This window comes from Battus philenor, unplaced genomic scaffold, assembly GCF_028537555.1.
Source record: "Battus philenor isolate CCGP_79_NKW_IND1 unplaced genomic scaffold, ilBatPhil1.0.hap1 SCAF_27, whole genome shotgun sequence".
In the NCBI taxonomy this organism is placed as follows: Eukaryota; Metazoa; Arthropoda; class Insecta; order Lepidoptera; family Papilionidae; genus Battus; species Battus philenor.
Genome location: NW_027181690.1, coordinates 5,940,417 through 5,965,472, shown reverse-complemented (window position 1 = coordinate 5,965,472; position 25,056 = coordinate 5,940,417). Strand labels below are relative to the sequence as shown.

Here is a 25,056-nt window from a genome sequence, read left to right as displayed (position 1 = left end):
TCAGATAGAAAGATACAAAGTTTGTTGTCAAATTGGCGGAACACAGATAAGTTTACAAATAGAATGTAACGAAATATCGCTTATCTTTGCTGTTTAGCAGACACTGAGGAGGGGGGAAGGGGGATAAGGGGGCATAATGACTCACAGGTGTGAGAACGTGCGTTCAATTTCTCGGCGACAACTGACTCAATTTCTAAAAATCGATCAGAAATCAGGGGAAATGAAACCGGATACGTCAAAAAAAAATGCTCTGTCGTAGTCCGGTAAATTTGTCTTAATTAAATGTTTATTTTGATTACATTTTAATTTTATTAATTTTTATTATTCAATACAGAACTATTGAAACTGTTATGTATGTCGTCAAGAGAACGCCATAAAATATATACCAACCTTCAGGTGAAAGTGTAAAGAATTATTGAAACTATTAAAAAAAACTGATAAGTTTATAAGTATGTTAGAAAGTCGTTTAAAATAAAACATATCTTAAACTAATTAATATATTATGATAAAAAATACTAATTTACGAGTACGGAATTAGATAATTTGAAATAATCAATAAATGTATTAAAAAAAATGTCAAACTACAGAGCATTTCTTACTAAAAATTATGTTTATGTCGCGATCCGGACATACTGTAATTAATAACCAGACCTTCAAGTGCAGCTTAAAGTTAGTTTGCTTTCTGTCGAGGTTTAATCATCGAAGACGTTAAAATTGTATAGAGTGAGAATAGCGTGTACAGTATACACATGCCGTAAAAAGTAGATCGGCATGCAAACAAAACATAACGTAAGCGACCAAGATAATAAGGCCACGGTCAACTGGCAGAGCGAATGACATTACCCTAAGCGCAGGCGCAGCTTGTCTAGCCATTAAAATACTTTCGATTTTTTCGCAAGTTTCGCGGTTGATCCTAGCATCTTTAGCTTCGTTGATTTTATATACGTGTTTATTATATTACACATTTCCCACAGTAATCAAAATAATGAAATTATTATAAACCGAATGTTTCGATGACATAATCTAACGAAATTTAGATAATAGGTGTCTTTTGAATAAATTAGGATTTCTCTACGAGATATATTCAAACATGTAGTGATCTGTAGACGAAAGAAAGAAACGGACATAAAAAAACGGATTGCCAAATTGAAATAGCAGAGGGCCGGCCATATGAAGTGCAGAACAGATGACCACCGAAGCCTTAGGTTCTCGTGTGGTCAGTTATTTAATTAAGGTACAATACAAACTTTTTTTTCTATTTGAATCTATAAGGAAATTTCATAAACGGTAACATAAACACAGTAGAAAAGATAATATAAAGAAGCAACAGGAATAAGGAGATTCGAAGACTTACGAAAGTAAGTAACATGGTCAAGCTAAAAAGCATGTTTGAAGTTGCAGTAGACACTACACACAGCGTGCAGAACAGATGGCTTAAGCTTCTGGAGTAGAAACCACGGACTGGCAAACGCAGCGTACGGCGTTCATCTGGTGCACAGACGACCTTAATAAGGTCGTTGGAAGACACTTCCACCGATCGGTTACATATGTGGAACACCCAAAAGAGGACTATGGCTGATATGACCATAATAAATACAAGTTCTAGGTTTTACTTTAATAAAAAAACAAGTCTTGTTAGTCAAGTGTTTTTTTTTAAACCTTTGAGTAGAATTATGAGTGCTTTATATATTCTCAACATGTTTTACAAAAATCGAAAAAGTAACTAGCTCGTTAAGAAAGAAGCGACGTCATAGCTCATAGCGAGCGCGATAAGAAAAACATATTTAAAACTGACATCGCCCGGCGTGTTCACGATAAATTATTCATGTCGCTCCGATGGAACCCAAGATAATATCGACTCTCTATTAATACATTCAATTATTTAGACGGGGGTTACGTTCGTGGAATTGAAACAATTGTTCAGATGCGAGCGGTCATACAAATGCAAGAGTTAAGGCGAGTGTACACAGCGGCCACAGGCGTCGCGAGTGCGGCGACAAGCATCGATGAAATTGTACATTGTCATTTTATATATTTTCGAAATATATATAGTTTAGTTTATATCCTATATATACAGTTTTTTTTGTTTCAAAATATTAATTGAAATTAATTAAAAGTTACTTTTGAATCAATTAATTTAAACAATGAAGCAAATGCTATGGTTATTTATAATAAACTGTCTCGGATTATAAGACTATTTTTGTTTCTTATGTTACGTTTTCAATAAATAATTTTCAATAACATAAATAAATACCTTTTCTAAGGTTCAAATAAGATAATCTTTTGTAGGTAATTGTATGCGTTTTTAAAAATAAATTCACTTGCAATACAATAAAATTATGATAAAGTAAAAGTTTTATTAAAGTTTGGGAATGTATTGCCCGAACTCAATGTATAATAAATATTTATGTAAGTAATTACAGAAAAAAAACGACCGAGCTTGTTGTCGGCTCTTCTAGGTTCTTAGCGCTTTTAGAACCTTTTTAGTCACGTATTTTAAGACGAAAGATGCTATTAAAGATAAATCTAGTTTGATTCTAGTTTTAATCAAATTGGGCTCTTCTAGATATCTTTTTATGACTTACACTAACCTTAAATAGAAACGATTAATAGATAAATATTAAATGAAGTAATAATCTAATCAAAATAAGATCAAAGTTAATTAGCGTGCGATCTCTCGAAGGCGTGTTAAAGATCTCGCATTGCAAACAGATTTCATTTCGTCGAACGTAACTTTTATTTATTATCAATAAGAGATTTGCCACGTGTGCATTGACTCATTGCGATACGAAACATAATGCTTAGACATTTGACATTAGTATGAATATTCATTTCGCCAAGTAATGGTCTGCTTAGAAGTAATTTTACGATATTTTCTACAACGATTGAGAAGCATTTCATTAAGTTTACGGTACGGACTGGGGCAGCTTGGTAAAACTGTATTAAGAGTCATAATAGTAAAAAGTTATATCGTATTCTTAAAATACTTTGAGGAAAGAAAAATGTAGGTATAAAAACGGCTAGTATAACTCCACGTTTACAGAGGTTTAAAAGGCGCACACAACACCACTGTACCGCGGCCCTTAGAGCCCGGAGACACTGTCGCGACACAATAGCCGGAAAGCGGCACTTCAACGCCAGGATGCGAGAAGCGCGTGCCGCCGTTTATGGTTCACCTTTTAAACATAATATACTGCTCAACTTCGAGAAAGATTTAATAAATGTATGGCCTTGTGTGACAATTTTCTTATATTTATAGAACAGATAGAAAAAAGGTAATATTAAAAATAATTTCACCAAATACTGTTACTAAATTTTTAATAAAATAAAAATTATTTCACAGGTTAAGATTTGTCTCATTTATTATTCTTAATAACTGCCCTCGCAGACTTCGTACTGTCTCAAGCTATTTTTTTTATTATAGACAAAGCTTTTCCTCTCTGACGCGCTTGATATTAAGCTATGACAATATTTACAATGTTGCATGCGCTAGTTATTTGCTTGTCGCGTTCTTAAAGAAAAAAAAACGTCTTTCATAATCATTATTTCATTTATTTAGTGTCTTAATAATAAAACAACGATTACTTTCAATTTTTACACTTTACTAATAATGCGAATAGCGAAACAACGTGAAAAAGACAGACGTTTGATTGATATTATATTCTCCGCATGAGTTTATACGATTAATTATGCGAAGTTTTTATCTACTTTACTGGAATTTGGATTTTATTTTTACTCTGCCTAAGTAACTCCGGCTTACCTTAACATAAATATAAATGAAAGCTTATACCATGATTAAAACTTACATAAAAATTGTATTTTTATAAAAAATTCTATTAAATTTCAATTAAAATTAACTAGAGTGTATTTGCACACATGTTTACTATCAGCTCTATAATTGTGTGAAAATCAATATTTGTTAAATCATTCAAGTTATTGGAAGATTTCGCCATCTCCTTTGTCATTCTAACCAAAAACGACATAAATAATAAGTGTTTTTTTTATTCTGTGAGTGTTTAAGAAAAAAAAAGGCTATTTCGTAAGTCAAATAACAATAAAGTGTTTTATGGAATAATTCAATCAATTAAAATACATTTCCATGATTGCATATAAGTGTTTGCGACTTTATACATTTAAACAAAACCAATAGAACTTGTACACAATAGGAAAACTAGGAAAAACGTACTCCGAAATTCGAAACAAGTCGTAAATTATTTTCGGTCCGCGATTTAATAAACAAATCTTGTCCAGATTTATGCGTCGCCATTCACGATTCGCGTCGCATCGGATGACGGATGGGCGCGGGACGTGACGGATGCCGTGCATCAATCACACAGCCAACGAGGTTCGGGAAGGCATTGTGACGTCAGCAGTTATGACTGTCAGTTTCGAAGCTAATGCAAAAGCGACAAAGAATGACAATTTCTTTTTATCCAAAATCTGTAAATGTGTACAATTGTTCTGATTTTAACTAATTTAGTCGAATAACCATACCCGGCTGTAAATGAGACTTCTTGAACTATCTGGTAAGAGATCCTGATAAAAATATTTTTAAACAACACATTAAAACACACTATAATTAAGCATTTTAATTATCATTATGTTATTATTATCATAATCAATTCAGCCGCTGAACCTTAAAACACCAGGGCCTCTTTATTTTGCGTACCAAGTGGACTGCCTTTTGCCACTTCAACTTACTAACCCACTGGTTTATGCCAGTTCGTTAATCAACTAATGTGCTGATTTCTGGGTCGATCTTATAAAAAGATCCTTGTTTAGCCCTCTTCGTGTCTAGTTAAGGGTCTGCGAATTTTCCAATGGTTTTATAAAGAGTTGAAATTTTATAATTGCCATATCAGTTATACACTGAAATACTAAAATATTCATTGTTTACCGTGGAAAGCAAATGAATGATCAATCAAAAAAGAACAGTTACGACGCTTAATGAAGGCGATGTTTCTTAGTCAAAAAAAACTATATGTCATTGACAACAATGACTAAAATAAAATCCATGAAATGACATCTCAATTTAGAGAAAGATCCATTATTAACAACAAGTATAGACAAGTGGAGAGTTAATAAAATGATACGCTGCGGGGTAGCGCCATAGACGTCACTAACACTCACATAGCGAGTCCAATACAATTGAACGCTCTAGATCTATCAGTTGTACGTGTGTCCAGGCGTGCCATTGTATCCTTTGCCAATATCAAACTAGAAATAGAACCGTATTTATAAATTTTATACTAGGATACAACTATTGTATATCGATTATATATCAATAATATACCTAAAACTCAAACTATAAACACTGGGGTTCAAAAATTCAGAGTGTGCCGCACCCACAGGTGGACAAATGACTTTGTTAAGGTCGCTGAAAGATGCTGAAAGATGCTGAATGCAGGTTGCTTTTACATTGCTGCGACCTTCCATATTAAAAATCTATGATAATAGGCTCTATGTCTAGCAGTTGACGGTTGAAATAATGATGATGACGTAAAATTTATAAGGTTTGATTGGAACTTATGATTTGGATACATAGTAAGGCTAATTAAAAAAAATATATTAATTCATTTACTATTATTACATTGTAACCGTTTTTTTTTTCAAAAAAAATAAGAATTGTGATATCTTCGTGAATTTTATTCTTTGAAATTTTATTTACAACTAATCTTGTACAGTAGTTTTCGTCCCAAAGTTCTTATAATAAGTACAACACACCGTACCAGATACAATGTAACAGTTATCCAGCACCATTAATCTTCATCGTTTGTGGACAATGACGATATTACATAATTTTGATAAAGTATTCTCAGTCTGTGAATCGAATTCGCTAACGTTTCTCGTTATCACCTCAAAGCACTGAACCACTGGCCCTCTGTTTATGTCACTTCGGTTTTGATTCATCAAAATTATTTTAGCCCTGACATAAGTCTTTTATATTCCACTTAGTGACCGGGCCATTTTCGCCTAACAGTCGATGAAAGAGTAACTTCCGAATTAAAAAAAAATATGGCAACGCTGATGATTTTTAGAATATTTTACTAATTGTTGATTATATAACATATATATTTTAATGTCTTATTTCGGACGAAGACAAATTCAAAAACATACAAATCCAAAAAATTGGCCATACCTTTCATGTCTAATAAATGGTGTAACTAACACAATTTTTATATACATATATTGTCATGTTATATGTAGATATATGTTAGATAATTGCGGCATTGTTGCTATCTTTGGGGGAGGCTAATGCCTTATGCAGTGCGCGTCTATCGGGTCACATGATGATGATGATAAAGATCAGCTTAAGGTCGATGTTTAAAGGTGATAACAGCAAAAGATTTAATAAGGCTTTTAATCTATGTTATACTAAGAATAGAGTTTTAAAGTAGTTGGTGTGTTAGTCATTCTGCGAGAAATAATATAATGTCTCATTAACCCAGTTATTACACTAAAATAGACTTCTCAAAGTAATTATCTCATAACAAAAAAATAACGAAAAAGTTAATCCAGAGCCTATAAACAAATGGAAGCTTAACGAAGTGACACCCGACAACGGTCGATCGTAACACAAACATTTTGAAATAAACGTCGTCGGCCGACATTAAAAGCAACCTCGCTGCATCGCTTCGGAGTTATTCATTATTTATTCGCGAGAGCCAGCCAGGGCTGTAGCCTGAACGATAAGAAGGTCACTTTAAAATGAAACGCTAGACGCTTCTAAGGAGAAAACTTAATTTAAATGTACATTTAAACATTTGACTACAAAGATTAAACTTCGAAAAACCGATAAAATTAATTAAAATATTAAACAGGGTGGCTTTAAATATCTTTTTTTATTTATTGTTTACTGTACATCAATAAACAAAAATAGAAGTACATGTTATAAGTCAAAAATGAAATAAGCGGTCTTATGGCAAAACGCGATTGCTTCCAAACACATCCATTAATTTATTTATTCGTTATTATTTAAGAATGGGCACATAAACTTAATCTTATGGAGTCTATTGTTAAAAACAAAATTGATTAATACATCTTTAAGGTTATCGACTGCCTAAGTTTTTTGTAGATTATAAAAACGTTACATAGCAGTGTTTTAGGCACTCGTTTGCAACTAAATAGCTATCAAAACTAAATATTAGACATATTCTAAAACAAAATTTGAATATGTTGTTAAAAAATATTACTAAAACATGTTATAATGGCACTATGCCAACCCTGTAGTGAACCGCTGCTATTAGGCCGGGGAGTTGGGTCCGTGCCAAAGGACGACTCTGATGAGTCAGGAGTCGCTGGGAGTTCCTGCAATCGACACTTCGTACACTTATGTCATCGGGCAACCGTATTTATTTATAGCTTTCAATTGAAAATATTAGCTATATTTCTTTATTAATGAGTTTGAAATATATAGAAAAAACAGTGGCTGTACACTTTTGGGATACAAAATTTCTTATCATTTTCTTTACCGCGGCGATTTGTCCGTCTCGTTCTTTACACATAGCTATAAATCCACAAAACTGCTTCCTTCTCGTTTGGTATTCTCTGAAATCTTTAACAAGATTACGGCATTTTCGAAAGCCATGCGGTACACAAACACAAAATTTGATGTAAACCCATTCCCCATTTGTGATATCTGATCACAGTTACTGCAAAGAAGTAGCAATACGGCTTTAACGAAAAAAAAAACAAACATGTAAATAATTTTATTACGCGCCTTTTAATAAATATTAAACTATTATAATAAATAACACAAACACGACTTATTATTAGTATTCGTACGCCAAGAGTTCAAAGTATATTATTTATGCTTAGGAAACTTGTTGGAGAACTTTTATAATTCTTTTTATCATTTTGTCGGTACCTTATTGATGACATCTAACGGTTCGGTGCGGCCTTTTCCTATATGAGTTGTCTCCATGTGGACTTTGCATAAAGACATTTCTATGGCAGTAAGAACTAGGTTTGTCTACCGCTTGAGAATAAAAAAAGAATATTTTTTTAATTAAATTAAAGCGCTTAATTAAACCTGAATCTAATCTGTGAAAATCTTTTTATAGCAATAATATTTTCACCGAAAATAACAACGCATTTCGTACAGGAGCGTACTGTTAATTTTATAGGCAATAAATTATTGGATTCATCCAAGAAGCCGTTAAACGTACTTCAGTAAACACTCTCGACTTAAGAGTAACGATCATTCCTTTAAAGATAAAGGCCCCGTAAAATTTTTAATTGCCTCAATTATTTTACGTGTCAATAATATATTGCTGCGGGTGCGTCCGTTACAAAATACTGTTCTTTTATAATCAATCTTGCCGCATCTGATGCACCTTGAAACGGAACCGAGTGCCACACCGGTTCTAAACATCCCCCGGGTAATAAAAACTACCAGTTTTGCAAAAAGTTATTGAACTTTAATGTTAGACTTTGCTTTTAAATGTTTATGGTGTTAAGGCCTACCCCATAGATTTCCGATAATAGGACCAGTATGGAACTTACGTTCAGCCTCTTTCGAAAACCTCAACAAGCCTGCCTGTCCACACATTAACTTGTATTGAATTCGTTCGAAAACAAACTTGTTGAAGTGAGTCGACGCTACCCCGTCGGCACGGCGTGTGACGTCATTAACCAATGATGTCATTCCACTCCGGACTATTACTTTATTCGTGCGTTCAATTAAGGGAACGAGGTTGGAACCTCTGTGTCAACGGCGTGATTAGCTAGTTCTATTTTCTATCGTCACTCCCGTCGTCGGGCGTGCCTTTCCATTAACCAAATTGTTATAACTCAGTTTTCGCATTGCGCGGCTTGGCCCTAATGCTTTTGTTTACTACGTGAACTATTAATAGGCAGTATAAAATTATTGCGCATTGTGTATTTTATGATATAGTACTTATTTATGACTGTAAGACATATGCCACCTAAATATTATAAATTAATAATAATGTTATTTCTTTTTTGAATCGATAAACGCCCACTGCAAGGCATATGGCTCCTCTAAAGATATCTATGATAGGATATACCAAAATCGCTACGCTTGCAGGAGGGTTGGCGATTGTGGTGTACTATTATGGCACGCAGAAGATGCTGCTGCCCATGCTCTGGAAACTTGTGAGCATTGGCAATCCTATATAATTATATATGATCGTATGTCTATCGCAGGGCTACAACTGCTTGCATAAATTTGAAATCGGAAATAAATAGAAATAGTGAAATTATTATTCTTTTAAATGAATTTATTGTCAGCAATGGAAACTCCTCATTACATGAAAGACAGACGAAACTATAGGGAGATGTTGTCGAGGGTAGAGTGAACTATTCAAGAAGAGATCACTAAGCTTTGGAACGGACAGGTCAGGTGGCATTCAATTACGTAAATCTGTGCATGTGAGGTGCCTCAGGGAGGGATAGATGAGAGGAGACTGTTGTAAGAATCGTATAACTATTACGAATGACAGGCCAAGATACGCATTAAAAAGTATACTATTGATTAGACATGCTCTCTTTGGCTTGAAAGTATGAAAACACGTGTTAAAACTGGCGATGTGTCTAAAAAGTATAGTAATTTACTCAAATTGTAGCATTTAATATATAAAATTTGAGAGATATGATCCCAAAAAGGTTCAACGTAATTGTATAAATGTTTGATAAGCGCACAGAGCACTTAAAATGTTGTAAACGAAGAAAACGACCAACGGAGGCATAATTATAATAAAAAATAAAGTTTCGAAATCGTCTGACTGGTACAAATATCTTTATAATGAACACGATGAGAGTTAAGATTGCTTTTAACATTTATACACGAATGGAATCTGTCTCATGGTCTGTCGGTCTATCGTTGCAAATATATTCAATGTATCTAAACTGCATATATTTGTGTAACGAATATAGTTCTTATTTTAGTAATACACAAGAATTATATGAATATTATTATATCAATGCGATATACCTAAAATAAAAAAGCATTATAACATTTACCCGATTTTATTGCGGTTTTTTAATTTTGTTTCCAACCTTTCGAGTGTTTTCCAACACGTGTTTTTAGAGCTTAAAGATACAAAAACTGCTACATATTCCGTTAAAAATAGTTTCTCTTCTATAAAATCTAGGAAATCTTTAAAACTGTTTATAACGTTTCAATTGTCTCGTAAAGACCGATTCTATGGAAAAAATATGGCGAGTTTTACTAAGTGGTCATGTTTCGCATAGCCCACAGTTGACAATTTTCAATACTCATATCGACCTCAAATAAAAATCTGTAAAATGATAATATATTTGATTTCAGTAAGATTGTCAAGGTATATCAAGACAACTGAAGTCGCGTGTAAGCACTAGCAAATTATAATTGCCGGAACGCAGACTTGAATTAAAGTAAAGAAAGTAATTTCAAACAGGTCCGAACGAGTCTTAAACGACCCTGCATAACGCCAATATTCGCGGGCAAACAGATGTAAAGATAAAACGAATAAGAGAATGTTCAAGATGAAATTGTTTCTTTGCAAGAGATTTTTTTCGCAAAAGTCCACACAAATTACAAACTATATTAATGTACGTACGAATACTCTCCCCTTTTCGCCGCGCATATCTGGCGTAGTACAGCGGTTTCGGCAGCGGTATATAAGATGACGGTAGATGCGAAATGGGGGGGTTGGTATCCTCCCTAGGTAGACCGTGACACAGTTAAAGTCGCGGGAAGTCGGATGGATGCAGGCATCGTAAGATCTGTCATTAGGGCGATCTTTGGGAAAGGCCTATGTCTAATTTAGTACCAAAAAGTTTGAAAAGATAGAAGTTAGAAGTATCGTTTTAAACAAGATATGTCGTGATAAACGTGCTTCCAATGTTTTTTACTCGATAGTAATGCTAGGTTATTATTTACGAAGGGTATGCCAGAATTACTAAAGTAATAAAGCCGTCGTGAGTGATTGGTTATAGGAGTAAAAGCTTTAAAGTGGTGAATTCATTGCTCATTTGTCAGCAAAACAATTTTATACTAATTTACAATCACCTGTATAAAGTGATCACTTTGAAATATGATGCATTGGTTTATTTTTTCCATAATAATGCGCCAGGCCAATAACTTCTGACAGTACAACGCCTGCAGCGACAGATAATAAACAATGATTACTTTTAATATGCAGTAATATGAATTTCACAAACACTTTTACACTTATAATCAATCACCATGTATAATTATAAAAGAAGTGTTATACTCGACGATAAATATTGCACATCGACCTTTGGAAAGAGACAATCGACTAATTTCGGCTTCACAGAGCGTTATCTTTGTCCTACACTACCTATGTGACGTTTTGTCAGTGTATAATAGAGCCTCTAACTTGTACATAAAGCGTATTATCACCTTGGTACGGATTTCATCGCTACCATTATTTTATATTAATATTTCGGAAAAAGAAATTAGATACTTCTTAAATAATTTCTCATAGTATCTTTATCAAAGAAGTGAAAAACGGCAACAAAATTGGTATTTCAATTCTTTGTTGTCTCGGCATTTACGAAATAATTGTACAAACCAGTACCAATAACCGGAAAACCGATGAGGCAAATTGTGACATTATTCATTAGGAAATTTAATTACATCAAGTCACGTAGGACATTATCGCCGGTGCTGAGACGTCACCGTTTTTAAGAACTCAACAATGGTATTTTTCCTTTTTCACCCGTAAGTTACCTTGAATTACAATTTAATATTAAATAATTAATTATGTTTGCAATGCAGGAAGCTACGAGAAAGCTTTTTATATAATAAATTATACTTATTGAGCTATAGCAATGACATGTGACTGTTGGAAAGAAAATCTTTTTCATTATTTACATTTATACAGTTTTTTTTTACCTAACTTACATTGCTAGCGACATTTGCAAATTACGCAGGAGTTTAGGAGGAAGAGCGTAGAAGGCATTTAGTCTAAATCCTCTTTAAAGGTAGCGAAGCTGGTCGGCTTTATGGGGAATATCGGCTCGGGCCGCTAAATATTCTATTTTACATCACTGAGAGGCTATCGGGCTCCTAAGTCGTTTAAGTGGACGCCCAATTGTGTAACTAGGTCTAAGGGCCCCAGAGGACCTCAGCATGGACTGCCGCTGACTTGACTGGTGTCCAGGAGAGCCTAACCTCGACTTGTTTTCTATTACCTAGCTAACACTATTATCAATTCGGATAGAGTTCGTGTAGCAAGAGGAAGTGACGGAATAAACACCAGCAATGCTTCTATTTAGAACAAAAGGGGGTTCGCTATCCCTGTCATACATGAACCGTCTTGAATCCGACGATTCCGGCTGTAGTAAGATAAATTTAATGCAATAAAAGTTTTAAGTAGTGTTATTTAGCAGTTCAAATCAAGAACGTCATTTGAACCAACAGACGCCTATTGCATGGTATAGGCCTTCCTCAAAGACATCTACTCGTATGAGGGATATAACATAATCGCCACGCTTGGTGGACGGGTTGGCAGTGTATTGTGGCACACAATGGACAATGCTGTCTGTCCTCTAGAAACTTGTTTCTGAGCATTGGTAATCCTATTTAAATAATATAAAGTGTGAATTATATGAATTTGACTTTCGGAAATCAAACCTGCGACCTACGATTTACATTGATTTTAAATAACGTAGTTTAATGAAATCATGATAAAAACAAAGTTAAGTGTGTGATAAATGAGATAAATAATAGACACAAGTATCTTAAGTTTTCAGTTCTAACGGAGTATCAAGTATTTTCCTTACCTTTATAACTTTTTAATTAAGAAGGAAACAAAAGAGCACAGGTGTCGAAGTGCTTACATTTAATACGGCAAATTGAAGTGAATGTATAATTAATGAGCACGTGTGAAATCCACCTGGCCGTACATTTTAATTAGGGCTTTAAATTAAACTCGGGCAAATGATGCCTATTTTTTTAAAATTAACGTAATTGTATGGAAAGATTCACAGCAATTGTAAAAGTAATTGTAATCTCAATTTGACGAATGAAATTACAACACGTTTGTGATACAAAGACCAAAGTTAAACGTGATAATTAGCATTACTGTGTCTGAAGGGAGCCGTAGCTGAAGAAGCGTAGAAGAAGCTCTATCACACGCCAAAGGTAATGACCACATGTGTGTTATTAAGCAATATTTCGTATCACAAAACTCTAGTATTACAGAGATTTATAATCTGAAATCCACACTATACGACCACTTTCCATCACCGAGCGATCACAACTAAAATTATGTATCGCACCAAACTGCTGTAACAATAAAATTTAAAATACAGACCTAGGTAGGTAAACCAACAAAAACCTGTAAACACTTAAAAAGTTACATAAATATAATTTCAAGTGTATATAAATCGAAATTAATATGAGAGGTGTTAAACTTAATGTTTTCGATTACAATTTTATAGTTCAGGAAGAGTATAAACAACCTTTTAATATATTCGAAACACATTTTGATAAAAACAACGGATATTACTTTTCTGGTGCTTTTTAAATATGTTCGATGAAGTATCATCCTACTGACACTTTATTCGAAGCAGCTGATCTTCACAGAGAATCATCAACCATTATAGTAATACCGAAACCGCTGTACCGCGCCTTCGAAAAGCGCGGCGAAGGTGAGCGGTGAACGAAGAAAAAGAGGATGAGCGCCGCCGCCGCGTTGACGGCAAACTGACGGAATGGAGTGGCCGGTACTTCCCACTGCACGTATACCTAAGGCGCGGCACAGCAGTTTCGGTAGCACTAAAGTGATTAGTGACCTCCGTTGGGAATTATCAGCCGATATTCTCCTTCTAGCTCTGAAGCTAGATACTCTCTTACCTTTACAAATAGTAATGATTTGGAGAAGCTACTGCACTATTCCGGGGGCTTTTTAATTGACTTTCTTTGTTTATTTACCTGGTTATGTTTCCTTCTGCTAATGTTTTTATTAATCTCTTTTGGTAAGTACCACTAGCTTCCTTTTGCTTGTAAATAATGTACTTTTTATATCATAGATAAACCGAACTCAATCATTTGTAAAAAGAAATATACAATGGAATGAAAATAGCTGCAAGCAGTTTATAGTATAGTTCCATAAGCATTTTGCCAAGTATCGCTCGTGGCTAGTACAGAGATGAGAGTTCATTAAACTAATTATTATCACACGGAGTAAAGCCTCAACTAGCCAGTCGACCTTTACTGCAATGACGCGGCCATGTAATTACAGATAGGAATTTTAAATCGCTTTTGTAAAGTCCATCCTTATTGTAATAAGATCAATACAACATAATAACAGGCCCGCCGTAATAAAGTTCGCAACAACTTTATTGCCATATTGGTAATTATTTACTTGATGTGTTTATTTTTAAATATAATTATAAAGGCACTGGATATAATAAAATCTTTTAATTTTAAATGTTGTTCAAGTTTTTACGTTCGAAGTATACACTGTCTGTGTTTATAAAGGAATTGTTTAAGTAACTATTTTTATAACAACAGTTTTAATCTATACCTTAAAAAGTATGTGCTAAGAGTCTAAATTATTCCGTAAACTTACTAGACCTAGATTTATTTTAACGAGCGGGAACTCCGAAATAGTTGTAGAGTTTGCTAACTCGCATTGCAGTTCGGAACATCGTCTGTTTAGACTAGCTCTGTTCCACTATGCCAATTTATAAGCACAGCGCCGGTTCAAATAAATATTTTCTTGTCTTTATTTAACCTGAATTTCAATAACAATTTCTGGATCAATTTATTTGGATCGCAATGTAAAATCTATCTAAGTTTATTTATGATATTATTGTATGCAAAGTGAAATAGTTTAGTATAAAGTTATTAAAGACATTAAATAAAAAAGTTTAATACGTTATCATCATTTTAGTTGTGTGACGTCCACCTCTGGACATAGTCCTCTTGCATCTATCCGTCTCACTGTCGTCTACCTTGGATGCAGCCGTCCCGCGCTTGCTGGTCCGTGGCTTGCACTCCACAACCTTAAGACTGCAGCGGCCATCAGTAACACGCAATGTGTGGCCTGACCTGTCACCTACGAGTAACTCGCCAATCCGCTTTTATATAAGTGGTAAAATAATTTACGCCATTAATATCTTATAAATTATACGTCGATTTATCGCAAAATTTATGTGTTTAGAGATTGAACTGCAGATCTCGTATCGTCACAAATTAACCGTGTAAATGTTATATATCAACAAATGATCATCGTAGATATGTTTATTCGTTTTAAAGTTTTTGCCGTTTCGTTATAAACATGAAAAAAATTAGATATTATATTAATTATTTCAATTCCTTTAAGAAAATTTTAAGTAAGACGATTCTATATTATATAAGGAAAATTATTTATGTTGAAAATAATGTTTGGATTGAAGTTATAAATATCTTAAGCTCGTTTACATAAACTCGCTGAAAGTAATATGAAACCTCTCCCGAGGCAAAAAGGTTTTCGGCTGTGACCAAAAGGTATTATTATCGCTTAGTTTTGATCGATCAAATCGTTGATAAGATGAATAATGCGGACCACAAACCGCTGAATAATTTTCTGAGAAGGTACAATACGAGACCTTCCCGGAAAAAAACCTATCTAAAGTTTATCACCGGTTACATTTTATAACGTCTCCTTCAAAATAATCCACTAGCAAGTGATTTTCTTATCAATCGATATTTTTATTTTGATATATTTAGTGTTATAAACGCTCATTTAATAGCTTTGGCATTTGTATTTTAAAAATTAACCACTAACTGTTTTTCCAGAGAAATCTAATCCAACGTGTGATCCAAAAAAGGTATTTTTTTTCTTTTTATTTGTAATATTGATAAAGTATAAATCATAATATAAACGTAAAAAACATACAAAATTGTAAAATGTTACAGCCAGATTAAATGAAACTAAAAATACTGTTTAAATAAACAATGTAAAATAATTATATAAAAGGTAAATTAATTAACCCATAATATTTCAATAAGAAACGAATGCATTTTTTGCTTATTCATAATACAGCACTGCTTTTGTTCATTTCCTCGTATTGTTCTCACGCTTTGTTAACAGGGTAGACACGTGGGTATATATACCAAAAAATGAATTTATAACATCACAGTTAAATCGACACTGACTTCGCCGTATATTTCTAAAAGTACCAGTTAGAAGCAGCCGCATTTAGGGTCTTTTTCCACAACTATAGAACTCTAAGACCCTAGCTGTACCAGCACTATGTGGCCTGTCCACTGTCACTTTGACTTCCTCATCCACAGGCCTATGTCGGCTACATTTGTTCGTCTACGGATCTTCTCATTTCTGATTCGTACTCGTAGAGAAATCCTAAGCACAAGACTTTCCATGGCGTGCAGCGACCGTCACCGTGCCAATTTCACTGCCATAAGTCATAATTAGTAGCACATTGATCTTGACTCTAGTATTAAGAAATGAATGTACGTCAAACGTATAGTACCGATTATTATTAACCAACATAAAAAGTATCAAGATCTCGTATCAATAAAAATACGCGATACTTTGAGAATTACTCAAAAGCTCGTTAAGGTAAGGTGGAAAAGAGGTAAATGCTTTCGGGGCGGGACCGTGCGTGTGAAGGCAACTTTTTTGCTTATTAAAATTAATATTACTATAGATTTTGATACCGACAGCTCTCCGTGTACTTCCGGGGGCAGATGTACTTGAAGGCTGTTTAAATTACACGTTCGAAAAAAAATATTGTGTGAAATTAATGTTGACGACTATCTAGGCGTGATCGGACCCTAATTACACGAACGCCTCAGACTTTAATCACGTAATTGGTTTTTAATTGAAGGGACATATTAAAAGAGGGTCATTAAATAAGAATTAAGAGTCAGTTAACTACAATGTAATATTTTTTTAAAACACCTGCACTTGTTGACCTTATCGCTTAAGATCTTACACGCGTATTGTTCAACTCTAAAAGACATTATTCTTAATGTTAAGTGTCAATAGAAGCAGATTTTTCGCACATTATGTAAACTAAAACCTGCGCTTTTTACAAGTACCTAATTTTTTGAAGATTTGACAGGTAAGACAAATTAGGACGTCGAAAATATCGCACTATCGATAATCATAAAAGACATTTAAATTAAAAAAGTAATCCATTTTAAATTAATTACCAGAGCAAAATTACCGGTATCGGACAGTAGGAAACAATTAAAAGATAATTAAGTAAAAAAAAATCGTAGGTTTTCATTTATTTTATCAAGAAGTGAGAACAAACCATCGATGTCAAACTTGTATCTGATATTTACACTTTTTATATACTTCGATACCTTTCAGTATTTTAAACATTTGGCTTACATAAATTGAATATAAAAATCTGCTAAATAACTAAAGATTATATGATGTAACAGGGCATCTTTATTCGCACCTTCACCTTCTATCTTATTCGTCACCAAACAGAAAGGCGTAAATATTATTCTTCCGTTTTAAGAAAGTCGCAGCTAAAAGTAAAAATATTGAACTAACGACTTTCTTATGGGCGATGTACGGTGCTGTTTGATTTTCCGATATTAACAGATTGAGCGACCTTGCGGATCTAAAATCCGTGAACTAAAATAAGATAGTGTGAGGCATCTAATCAGATGGCAGATGATTTATTATGCAGGATATTTGCAAAAACGCTTAGTTTTAGGTGCACCTTATCTCACAACATTGTAAAGGCTCTGTTCGTCTTCCAATCCGGTAATGCGATAGAATGTGGCGCGCCAAGGCCTCCAAAAGAGCCATAGGAGCTTTAACTTCAATTGCCTAAATTTCGTCTTTAAAAGGTAACTAATCCTTAATGTACGTATATGTTATAAAGGTCCAAGAAATATCTCAGACCTTTCTTTTCACAGTTTTTCCTTTAAAATCAAAAGTATATAATTAAATATCTCTTATTACAGCATTCAAGATTTTTTTGTTGATTTAAATGTGCAGAACTTGGTTCGTAGTGTGGTTGTTCTTATTCGTATACGTCAAACATTGTTAAATTTAATTTCAAAGGACCAACTGTAACTGAGTATCTTGGTCGGTTCTTCTTGTAGTGAAATCTTAACTTCAAAATTTTTTAATCTAACGTCTTATAATGTTAAAATTATTGACGATTCAAATGTGCGTTAAAATGCCTATTTTTTTAAAGTACTTTCAACTTGAATTTTTTATCTATTGCCACTTGAATAGCAACATAATTCAGTCCACAAAAATCTGTTCGTCATAACACCCATTTTAATGGTAAGTCATTAATAACTTTTAAATTCACAAACAATTAACATTATTATGTGTGACATAATGTAAGTCGTGACTGACAATAGATAAACAAAAACAGCACCGCACGAGGCGAAATAATAGAAAACACGAAAGCAATCAGCTGAGGTCGGCGCTCGATTATAATTAACAACGCGGCCGCACAGATCAGAGGCGGTGGACGGCGTGAGTCAGCGCTCTAGATGCGGCGCGACGACCATTTGTTTAACAACAGACGGCGCCGGCCGACACGCGCCGCCAGCGCTCACGCCGGACACGGCAGCCACGTTGCAGTGTCTAAACACGCGTGTGCATTATGACCCGCCGCATTCACTTTTTTTATCTCGGATTATATGCAATGAGCAAGTACTGTGTGTGTCTATTGCTGGGGGACGTCTGAGTAGATGCCAATGCTTGTACTGCCAGACCATCACCGGAATATTGTTATGATGGATGATCACTAATGCCCTTTTGGCATTTACAGATTCCGCGGTTATTTGAGAAGGTAGGCCACAGATGATGCGTAACTTTAATCTTATTTTTGGTAATAAAGATCCTGTGGTCATTCAGAAACCAAAGCTTGAGCAAACACTTCGGGTATAAAAACTCCCGTGAAGAGACTGGCTTGGAATCTTGACTCAGTGCGCTGTTTTTATCCAGCTAACGTTAATACCACTTTTGAAAGCGCGAAAAGGTGATGAAATAATGTTGTTTATTTACTAATTTAAAATATTTTTTTTAAATTACGAAATTATAACAATATGGTGTTAGCGTCTGTGGTAAAATTGATTTACAATCAGAAAAATTATTGGCCACTTACCGTAGGTGTTGAAGGCATATATGTTTTCGACATCGTATTTCGAAAGTTTATCCAGGAAATTGGTCGATCGAGTTTAGAAAATGTATCTTTTCATCTTTTAAATAGATTTATTGTACTGAACAAGGATTATTAAAAGGTTATTTGCTTTCTATGATTTTCAACCGACAGTAAAGTCAAGAGAACTCTTAAGCGACGATAAATTATGTTTTTGGGTCTTATCACGCGAATTCGGTTAAGATGTTTACAAGAAAAAATTAGTACACGTTGACAATATAATAAACCGATACTACGCAAACCTGCCTGCCCCGATAGATAACGTATCGGCTCATTGCCTTGAAACGTACATATGTCTAATTAGGTTAGAAATTTCACACCTAGAAACTGGAACACATTGAAGCTTAGACACTATTGTTTGGCAGTAGACAGGCATCGATGTCATGCCGGCATAGATAACGGATGTTGTGTATAGTTCGAATGATTTTTAATATTATACGTACCACAGATAGAATGATGAACATTTACGATAATATTTTCATGAGTTTTGCGCTTTTTTGCTCACTTTTAGAAAGTTTAATTATGGGAAAAAAATGAAGTGACTACATTTGAATTTTTAAAATATTGGTTTCTAAGTTCATTTATAATTGTATCCTTTATAAATTTGTACTGGGATATGTGTTTATTTTATTTCAATCTAGTTAAAAGTTAGTAACGAAGCCATGAATTTATTTTAATTCTCTTTAACCGATGCGTTGACATTAAATTTAGTATGTTACGCAAGAACTGAATAGGAATTTCCTGTTCGCAATTCCGTAGTTGTGTCCAGTCACCGCTAGCGTGTTAAATGTCTGCGAAGAACGCAATAAATGCAGACAGCGAAACATTCTGCTAAAAAAACGTCACGAAACTGGCCAGGAAACAAAAACTTTTTCATTTTACGAATAAAATTTAATCAAGTTTAAACGGCATATCTTCGTATTCAGTTAATACCATGGAGTATTAATGACGATAGGCAGTAATATATGATAGTCAAAAACTATCTTCTAGAACTTAGTATACTGTTTTAACCATTACGTACATTTATTACATTACTAGATGTAAATATATACAACAAAAGTTTGTTTACGGAGTATTCTTGTGTACCAACAACAGCATCAATAATAATTTTGCAACAACACGGTATATCTTTGTAAATCCGCCTGTGTTTTTAAGTAAATTATAATATTTTTATGGCAAAATGTACCTGGACCGATGTTAAGGAAACGATATACAAGTTACTACCTTGTGACATCGGCTTTGAAAACGTCTAACAAAGCATGTTAATGCATAACGATTTTTTATATCGGAATATGCTATATATTTTTTTCTAATATGTAAAAATTAAGAAATAAGTAATACCAGGAACACACAAGCGTTTGACAATAAACATGCTGTGCCTACCACGTTTGTACTAATTACTTATTAACCTAAAAACAAAGTACCTTATGTATTTACATTTACTACGGAACCCGTCAAATAAGTAGGTTAGATAGATGCATATAAAATAAATTTATTTGTTTGTTCAAATAGCCTTCCCACAGACCTATTAATCTTAAATTCGTAAGCTAAACGGTTCAAGACTGATTAGTGTCAAGTTAAGCCACGTAAGCCAGTAGATAATATCGCATTGCAACCACGTTGTAACTGATAGGGTGACTTATCATTAGGTGAATATGTTTTCCTCATCTCTCAACTTTGTGGTATAAAAAATAAGTTATCACTTTAATATCTAATATTAGGAGGACCGGAAAGCAATGTCACTTTCTTAAGTTAAATTCACACGACTACATTTTTAATATGTATTTATTACTAATCAACAATATATTTACTTTCGTTATCAACAAACTTTTGCCATCTGGTATACATTTTCATCAGTAGGTTTTTCTGTAAAATGTGTCGACAGTAACGGCGTTACTTTCCGGTCCCCCTAATATAATACAAATTGGTTAAAAAATAATAAAGTACAAAACGTTTTTACTTTCTCTATAGATATAAGAAAAATATTACGGAACCCCAAGTCTTGATAAAATTTGACGCTCATTTATTTATATAAATACAGACTTTGAATCATTACCAGCGATTACTTGTGTAAGTCATCAGAAGAATACCAGAAGAGCGGAATTCAAAGAAAGTATAATCAGATTGAGCTCTGCTAGAATTGCATCCTTCAATTAGGCTACGAGGGTCCTAAACGCTCGCTGATCTGATAAGTCAAAACAAAATTTTCTTAACTCTTAATATAAACACTGATTGACTGATTTATTGACATTTGAATAAAACAAAAATTTATGTAACTAAAAATTATAACGGTGTTTATGATAATTCGTTGTTAAAATAAAGCTTTAATAATTTACTACCAAATATGTCATGTGTTCATCATTCTTACCTTATTAATGTTGGTTGTTCAAGATACATGCTTCGCATAATTTGGAAGTTTCTCTCAAATTTTATATTTGTTATATCCCTTAATAATAATGCATTCTAGAAACGTTTTTTTAGATAGTAACTACAGTATTACGAGTATCTGTTAAAAATTCTATGTTTGATCATTTTATTAGCCGATAGACGTCCACTGCAAAGTATAGGCTTCCCCAAAAGATCGCGCATATTGCATTTTTACGCGACCCCATATTAACCCTTACTAACCTAGAGTTTCAATTTTGATACCAATCTTTTAAAACGAATGTTCACATTACTATTAATCTTTTTTATGGGTTGGCTGTACGTATTTTACTGTTGTATAATATTCTTTCCAACGAAATAAAAAAAAACTATTTTTCCCTTCATCTAGACCACCAAGCAAACACAGTAATATTAAAAAAAAATCACTTTCGTAAATCAGGCTACTAAGGGTTAACTTTGACGTCGGTCCACCTAGAGGGCAATCGGGCTTAAAGCCACCTGTCAAAAACCTTTCAGCCCCAGCGACAATCGGTTGCACGAGTGAAATACCCTGTCCAATGCCACTTTAGAATATAAATAAATAAAATGTATCGAGGAACAGAAATGCAAAAGTTAAACGTACTCGTGAGTTGTTGTGTAAAAATACCCAAAGTAGAATGGAAAGATAAATGGCAGCAGTATTGAGCCTATTTCCGGATGACGTCCGCATAAACAAAGATCAGAGCGAGGGGCCGAGATGACTGCGGCGGAGGAAATAGAAGTGGCTCCACGTGTTAACACTGCGTCTAGTATGAACCATCAATCACACAGTTCGCATACTGTGCGCTTGCTTTCATAACAAATGACATTTGTATTTTGTTTTGACACAATTACTGTATTGTTGTATGTGTTATGTTTGGTTTTATTTGTGATATTTATTTTCAATTAAAGTAACGCAATTAATATGGTTAATCTAAAAGAGTATATAATACTTATTTACGATTTCGTGGAGAGATTAGGAGACGTACCATATGAAAACGCAATATAATAATCAAATTTTTAGGTGTAATCAAAAATTACTATCTGTAATATAAATAGTTAAATTCAATTTGAATATTTGTTCACAGTTCATATACAATAATGTAAAAAAATTTGTCAGTATAAATGTATGAGTTGGTTTATTAAGACAAATTATTATTTATGTTAATTTATTACTAAAAGTTAACGTGGACGTAAGTTTTATGTATGCTGGTTTTATAAATTATTAAGGTAATAAAGTAATTTTGTCTTATTCTTACAAAAAAACTTTGTTTCATTAGTGAAATATTTATCATAGGTTCTACACATAAATTTTCTTTCTTCACTATAATTGTTTTTTTTAACAAATTACGGCTACTGATAGGTTAGCATCGTATTTACAATCTCATTTATTTCGTTAATGAGAAAAACAATAAAATGATTTTAGTAGATTAAATAGTTTATAATTATTGAAAAAAGGGGTTAATACGTACAAAACTTGAACGTGTGCTGTTTTAATGTGTTAATAAATAAAGTGTATAATTACTAATAAGCTATTGTAATAAACAAAATAGCACGCTACTTTAAAATGCAGATAAGTAAAATATATGTCGTGTCCCTAAATTGGCCATATAAAATTAAACATAAAATATAAACCACATAAAACATACACAGGTTATTCACTACTATAAACAAACATCGATAAACTTCGTTTTCGAATTTCGAACGGTCGCGTCAATTCGTGAATTAGAAAATCGAAAACACGGAATAACGCGTGGACCGCGCCGCGCGCGCAGCGGCCTGAGACTGGCTGGAGTCGGAACACACCGCGTACAATTCACCTTCATTTTCTATCCCATTCACGTCCACCATCGAATCTCTGGTAGGAGTGGGACAAACAATTAAACTTCGATCATCAAAGTTGTCACGGAGGCGTTTGTTTCGCAAACTGTCCGTTACGTCAAGGTCGTTCTATAAAACTAGCATCCAACTGAAATTCCTTGCGAAATGTCAGCTGAGCCCACGTCGCGTATAGCAGAGGCGGCAGATGAACCGATTTACAACTTATTGTATTTTTAGCTTCGTGTTGTTATCTCGCTTTAAGAACATTAGATCTCGATTCGATTATTGTGGCAGGTACATAAGAAGTACGTGTACTTATTTTTATTTTTATACGGGACGAGTGCTTAATCAAATAGGGAAAAAAATTATATAATATATGCGTAAAAACTAGTCGTACGTGTGCAAAAAAACACTAATAAAGAACCTTCCTATCAATTTATGCAAAGACATTTCACATCAACGATTAACGAAACAAGAAAGTCGTTAAACTGATAATATTATAACAACACTGTCTTTCTATTGTCATTGTTTTTGGAGTTGTAGGTTTATATGTTTTAACATTGAGCGACCTTTTCAATTTATAAACTGCGATGTTTTTCATTTCGTATTAACAAAAAATATGATGATATTTTTGTGTCTATATGTAAAGCATCAATAAATATGTAGTTTTTCACGCTTACCCACCAGCGTTTTTTCAACTGGTAAGTCAGAAGAGGCTTATATTAATTAATATAAGACTTAATGTCTAAGCCATAAGGCATTAAGTCCACCTTTTGTAACAGTTTAGTGTATGTAGATCAGGGATTCATAGACTATTAACAAGAGAGCGATACCTTAAGCCCTTATAGCCAAAATTATAATACAATAAGAATCTTTCCTTCATTTTTTTTGCTTTATGTTATGGTAATCTAGTGTAGACCAACAAGCCTTTTTTTTATTAAAAAAATACAATTTATTGCTCTTATGCCAGATAGAATACAAACATCAAAATATTTTCCCGAAACTTTATTCAATTTCCAAATCTAAAGTACTAATATAATAAACTAATACCTAATAAAAAGTATTATATCCTGAATGGAAAGTGATTTTAGCTCGAAGGCAGAGTGGAATAGTATCGTTATCTGTTGAATAAAAAGGGTGTGTCAGGGTCACACGCGGTCGATGACGAACCTATAGTTCGTTAGAATGTTCTATACAACGAGACTTGTAGATTGGTTCATTCTATACGTATTGATATCGACAAAATACCTTTCATACGAATCATTGGACAACTCTCCTTTACTCAGAACATTATATGTTACTATACAAAGAAGTACAAAACAGAGGTAAAATTTTCGTACATATTTTTTTTATGAACTAGTTTATCTAGTACATAAACAACTTAGAATCTAGACGAAAAGGAAAGGATTGAGAAGAGAAATAAAATAAAAAGTTAAAAATGTTAACTTATCTTTACAGACCCACACATATATAATTGGTAGAAAGTGGAATAAAATTATTAAGTAAAGTCCTGTCTTGTCTTGTCTTATCCAAACGGCTGATTTCCGCAATGAAGTGCTCATCTTACGTCAGGGATGGCTCTAATCTAGCCAATCTAGACAACTCATCAAGATATCCCAGCAGACCCTTGATGTTAAAAACATATCGGTGATTCGAGGTAACATTTTCCTTTATGAAGCGTATGTTTCTTTATCTCTATGCATAATTATA

At 33.6% G+C, this 25,056-nt stretch overlaps 1 protein-coding gene across 1 annotated transcript in view; it reads right to left on the bottom strand.

The window, feature by feature from the left end:
- Positions 1-23,264, bottom strand: part of Fak (protein tyrosine kinase 2 Fak) — a 75,968-nt gene extending 52,704 nt beyond the window's left edge. Inside the window, exon 1 of the mRNA XM_068769067.1 lies at positions 23,175-23,264. The gene's annotated coding sequence lies outside the window, so the exon portion shown is untranslated. The remainder of the gene's footprint in view (positions 1-23,174) is intronic.
- Positions 23,265-25,056: the final 1,792 nt, after the last annotated feature.